The sequence below is a fragment of the Aplidium turbinatum genome, chromosome 11, assembly GCF_918807975.1.
Source record: "Aplidium turbinatum chromosome 11, kaAplTurb1.1, whole genome shotgun sequence".
Lineage (NCBI taxonomy): Eukaryota > Metazoa > Chordata > Ascidiacea > Aplousobranchia > Polyclinidae > Aplidium > Aplidium turbinatum.
In genome coordinates this window covers 17,619,603-17,625,532 of record NC_137482.1, presented here as the reverse complement: position 1 = coordinate 17,625,532, position 5,930 = coordinate 17,619,603, and the positions used below count along the sequence as shown (strand labels likewise).

The window sequence follows — 5,930 nt, the reverse complement described above, 5'->3', positions numbered from 1 at the left end:
GCTAAAACTGTTCAGAAACAACTGCTTAGTGCACACGACCTGGTGGTTGCTGAAGCCAGATACCATGTAGGCCTACCATGCAGAACAAGGTTTGAAAATCCTGCTCGGTATTCAACAGTCAACACCTGGTCGTCCAACATCCACTGAAAAAATGACATTGTTTAATACTGCATGTAAAAAAAAAATGGAACATGATATGGACTTGTACGCCGTTGTCAGTAGGCCTATAGGATTGGAATCATCAATGATTTGATTACAGAATGCCACACAAACCGTATTGTTTTTCATATTTACTTTCAGGAGGACCTTCACAATCGCTTTATTGATCTTCTCTGGAGCGCATCTTACATCTTCAAGAAGTCACCCCCCAGTTGGTCTGGATACATGAGTGCGAAAACAACATCGCAATCTAAGCCAAAGTCTGTTGTAACCATGTTACCGGTGATCGACTTACACACCACAGATTTAACAGCTTAACACTCGTTTCTATCGCTTGTGGTTGAACAGTGCCAAAAACTGAATGTCCGAATGGCATGTGTAACCTTCGACCAGCAGCTTCATACAAAAGCATACGACATAGAATCATCAAAGAACATGAGCGTATTTGTTCGATTGGGCAGATTTCACCAGCTTATGAGTTTTTTGGGATCAATTGGTTCTTTTATGGAAGGAAGTGGCTTGAGAAGAGCTCTTGAGACAGCATACGCTCCTGTAACTGTAGGTAGGGCACATGTTTAGTGGGAAGGCAGTTTCCCGCGCTGTTCGAGGTCATCTGTTATGCGCAACAGCTATTCTGTCCCTTATGTTGGAAGAATTTTGGAGTGAGTTGACGCCCGGAGAGCAGAGTGCCTTTGAGAAATTGTATGACTCAGACAGTCCTTCTTATCATAATAATGATAACATTGGGCATAAGATAATGGCATTTTTCACCGATAAAAAGGAGCAGTTCACACGAGAATCACTTACATCAGCTCTGTGGTTGAGCTATGTTAATTACGTTTCAGTTGTGCTGGAGTTTATTCAAGTAGAGAGAACAAACAACTGCGGCTACTACACATTTCTGCGTCAAAAAGCATGCTGAAGCTATTTGCTGCCACAGGTCACAACAATTGTGCAAAAACATGTCGCCTGTATCTTTAAACAGTTGCAGAATTGGAAACAAGTCCCCCAGATGTCTACCAGCAATTTATGTACGGAAATCACACCGTCAGGCGTTCTAACAAACAATGGGCAGAATTCTGAACTGATTTGTCTATTGAACAGATTCTCATGAACTCTTTAAAAGGAAAAGGCGGAGTCATCGGCAAGGGCACCACCGATAATGTAGTAAGGGTGTGGAATAAAACCATGCACAGGTGTGCAGAAGTGACAGATGCACTCAGTATACAGTCTCATCATTGTCAAATTGTGATGATAAACACAAAGAGGCATTTGCTGGAACAATCAAACGTGATAATGATGATATACAAAAAGTACAAGCCTGGTTTCATTCACATAATCCGTTGGAGTTCAGCTTATGGCTCTAGACTCAGGGTTGATTGATAACAACAACAGTGTGACCTGTGACCCATCTGAGGAGATAGGGGCGTTTATCCAAATTGAACTTGATGATAAAACCTTTACTAATTGTTCCTTCAAGAGGAAGAAGCAAATAAGTGCTATACAGAGCCTTTCTGCCAGTCTAAAAATTGGTCATGATACTATCACCATTGATCCATTAATACACTTTTTGAGATTGGTTGTTGTCATAGAGAGAAAGCCAGAAAACAAAATTGCAGACTACCAATACTTCTTCTACGAGTTATCACCGTACCCATCAGTGTCACTGTTCAAAGACGGAGATTTACGAACTGCGCAAAAATTAAAACTGAAGTCATACATCTTGCACAAAGTTGAAATGACAAAAGAACCTGACTCCATTAAAATTATTGATGGCGGTGCCTTGTTGTGGTGTTGTGACTGAAAGAAGAATGAGAAGTTCCATGAGTTCTTCAAAAAGTACATGAGTTTTCTTCAGCACTTGCGCGCCAACGTTATTGTTTTTGATGGTTACAGGGTTGATTTTGAATCTTTATCCTCGGACTGACAAAGCCTTGACAGGTTATTCCTGATAGTTTCGCATCCTTGTAGAGGCTTTTGACAGGGCCGGTTACCGAGATTGACAGAGTGAAGTTTCCGATTGTTGAAGTGTTATTGCCGGGGAATTATTCCATCCATTAGGTCCCGCTGAATGGAAAGCATTCCTTAGAATGCGTTGCTCAAGCGCACACACCGAGAGTCGAACCAGCGCAGCTTGATGAAGCTTCTTCGTTCACGAAGTTACGCGCTAACCAATTAAGCTATCGGGGTGGACTCACATGGGAAACGACCACAGAAGTACGAGGAAATGGTCATGTCTAATCGTTCACCTGTTGATCCGGCTCTTCTTCCACCATCACCACGAGCTGCATAGGCTACTATCACGGCCTCAGAGTATATCACCAGCTGAAAGTTTGGAGAACTTTAAGCAACTCAGATTCGAAGCCATTGTCATGGGGTTGGCAGAAGAAAGATGACATGTTTTCTCTAGTCATGACGGATGTAGCTGCTGCACCAGAAGATGTCTTGAAAATCTTTCGATGTAGCTGCAAGAGATCATGTGACAGACGCTGGTCTTGTCGGAAAGCGGGCTTAACAGGCACATCGTCAAGCAAAGAATGACACGGTGTCAACCAAAGACTCCACCCATCAAAAACGCTCTGGTAAGGACGTCTCAAACTGTTGAATTGAATGATCAAAATTCTTGCCAAACTGAAAGGAACATCTTTTTCTCAAACTATACAAACAAAGATTAGTGGTTCGAAACAACTAGAGTTGAGTGGTTTCAAAGTTCATTTGTGCCCTAGTGTCGCAGATACAACAATCGTTCAACTTGCTTTGATTCGGTAGGTAGGACACCTGTAACTGTGTACTCCGACGATACTGATGTCCTTTGCTTACTAGTGCATCATGCTATGTAGCCTACCGTGACTATTCTGATATCTTCTTGCCAAACATTACAAGAGGGAAAAACTACCAGCAAAGACAGTGCTATAGAGTTAGAGATGTTATTGCGAAGGTAGATGTTCTTGTTTTGGAGTGGCTGTGATACAACTTCAGCAGTTCATAAATTCGGCAAGATGTCTATTTGAGAAGTTGAAATCAAGCAAGTTTGCGAAATGTTGCCGATGTTTTCTACGAAGACGACATGTCTCCACACCAAGTTGGCAGGGCTTGGATACGGTTCTTCGAACTTTTCAACTTGTCTACTCTACATATACTTTACCACAAATCAATAAACAGAAGTACGAGGAAATGGTCATGTCTAATCGTTCTCACATTGATCCGGCTCTCCTTCCACAATCACCACGAGCTGCATACCACCACGGCCTCAGAGTATAGCCTATCATCAGACATGCACAAATGTTACAGTCGTGTTTGATGACGCATTGGGAGAAGAGAGAAATTTTATGGATGCGTTTGCATCACTTTGATTGAAATGTGTTTACATTTTATTAGAAGTTAAAACTGTAAATGTCGTTTTTACATCTTCATAACTGGTTTAACCCTAGCAAGACCGGGCTTTTTTGGCACTCCAGGACTGGGGGGACACAGTGTTTTTGTAACAAAATACCCTATGAAATAGCATTTTAACTAAACCCTTCTTCACTACGTCCTAGATAGCTTTTATGTGTTGCTTACATATCCTTGCTTATAAAAGAAAAACCTTTTATTTTGGTGAAATCTATCCTGTTATCTCCGTCTCGGTCAACTTTTACTCCCTCACACGTGTGATAAATACCTCCTAATTAGGTTATGTTTTTGCTTTCCGATTGTTAGTTTGCTTTGTTGATAGTAATATTCCAATTTATGGTGTTGTATTCTGTTACAAAGGTAACGTATTTTAGCTTATAATTGTATTATAATATTGAGCAAATTAGTGTTTTACCCCTCCGGCACGTTTTTGACCGCAACTTTTTTTCCCCAAGGTAAAAAAAATGACAAAACCCATCATTAAAAAGCTGATAAAATTATCTTTCCAACGGTATATAATTCGTCTTTATAAGAATTTTTTCTAGGTTGACCGAAAATTCTACAGGACTAATAGGATGACCAATAACATTAGGTCTATTGAAAATAAAAGTAATAGCCTACATTAGGGTTGCCATACCGTCCGGAAAATTCCGGACATGTCCGGAATTTAGGGTTAAATTTTGCGTCCGGAAGGAATTTTAAAAAATGCTCAAATGTCCGGAATTTTATGATGCGCGTTTTGGGGGAATTAAAATTGCGGGAATAATCCTGTAAATTAGGGGTGTCCTAGAAAATTCGCTCAGCCAGCTTATTTTACTGCATCTGCAGGCTGTTGCATCAACGAAAATGACAAATTATTCTGTTACAGCAGGAAGCAAATGCGAAGATGAAATCACTGCCGCAGAAGGCACTCTTGCATTTCACGCTGTTAAGCATCATCATAGCTTTTTGTCCATGAACTGTACATCTGCTTTACTTAAAAAGATTTTTCCTGATTCTAATGTAGCGAAGAAGTTTAGTAGTGGCCGCACAAAGACAGAAAAAGTTGTTACTAGCGTACTTGCGCAATATTCTATTGATGCTGCTCTGAAAAGTTTTGAAGAAAAAAATATCGCGTATTTTGGTGTTGCAACAGATGGCAGCAATCACGATGAACTGATAGTATTTCCTATAGTTATTCAATATTTTGATTGGAGGAAAGGTGGTTTGCAATTAAAATTGATTGAGTTTACAAACAAGGCAAACGAGACTGCCGACACAATAGCCACTTATGTAAAAGACACCTTAGAAAAATAGATGCTTTTGAAAAAATGTGTGGCATTTACAGGAGACAACTGCAATACTATGTTTGGAGGACTTCGGCGTAATGAGCAAGGAAACAATGTGTTTGCAAAGTTGAAGAAAATGTTAAACCCATCATTGATTGGGGTTGGCTGTTCAGCACGAGTTTTGAACAATTGTATCCATCTTGGGGCTGAAAGAATAAACATCGATATTGAAAATAATATCAATAAGATATATCAATATTTTTCTATTTACACAATTAGAACTGAACAACTGAAAGAATACTGTGAATTTGCAAATTGTGAATACAAGAGACTTCTCTCTCATTGCAAGACTCGCTGGCTCTCCTTGTTTCCTGAAATTTCAAGATTGTTAGAAATGTTTTCACCCCTAAAGTCCTACTTTTTGTCACAAGAACAATAGTTATTAAACGGTTATTAAACGGACTTCTCTCTCATTGCAAGACTCGCTGGCTCTCCTTGTTTCCTGAAATTTCAAGATTGTTAGAAATGTTTTCACCCCTAAAGTCCTACTTTTTGTCACAACCAATAGTTATTAAACGGTTCTTTGAGAATGAAATGAGCGAGTTATACCTTTGGCATATGCACTCACTAATGTCCGTGTTTCATGGACGTATTCAAGTAGTTGAGAGAGAAAACAATTCCGTTGCAGAAGTGCTAGAAAATTTGGAGTTGGTTCATAAGGTGCTTGTGGAAAGGAAGAATGAAAACTTTATGTCCTTGAAAGTTAAAAGGCTTTTAGTTGAAAAAGGAGAAGAGGGATATGAAGATGAATGTAAAAATTTTCTTTTCGAAGTTGCAAACCTCTATGAGAGATGCTTGGAGTAGGCTACCTGTGCAAATGGATGAAACCAATGGAAGAGTTTGCTTGTTTCAAATGGATGACCTTGAACGAGATACCAAGTTGGAAGGATGTAGGCTAGAGCCTTGACTGGAATATCTGATTGGTATAGGGGTTGATGTGGACTATGCAAAGTGCTTTGACCAAATCTCTAACTTGAAGCGGTTTGTGGAAAGTTACCTACAGGACGAAGAATTTATTAAATTGCCAACGCATAAGAAATGGTGCAAATA

General features: G+C 39.7%; 1 pseudogene; it reads left to right on the top strand.

Moving 5' to 3' along the window:
- Positions 1-4,506: 4,506 nt before the first annotated feature.
- Positions 4,507-5,259, top strand: LOC145780274 (uncharacterized; annotated as a pseudogene).
- Positions 5,260-5,930: the final 671 nt, after the last annotated feature.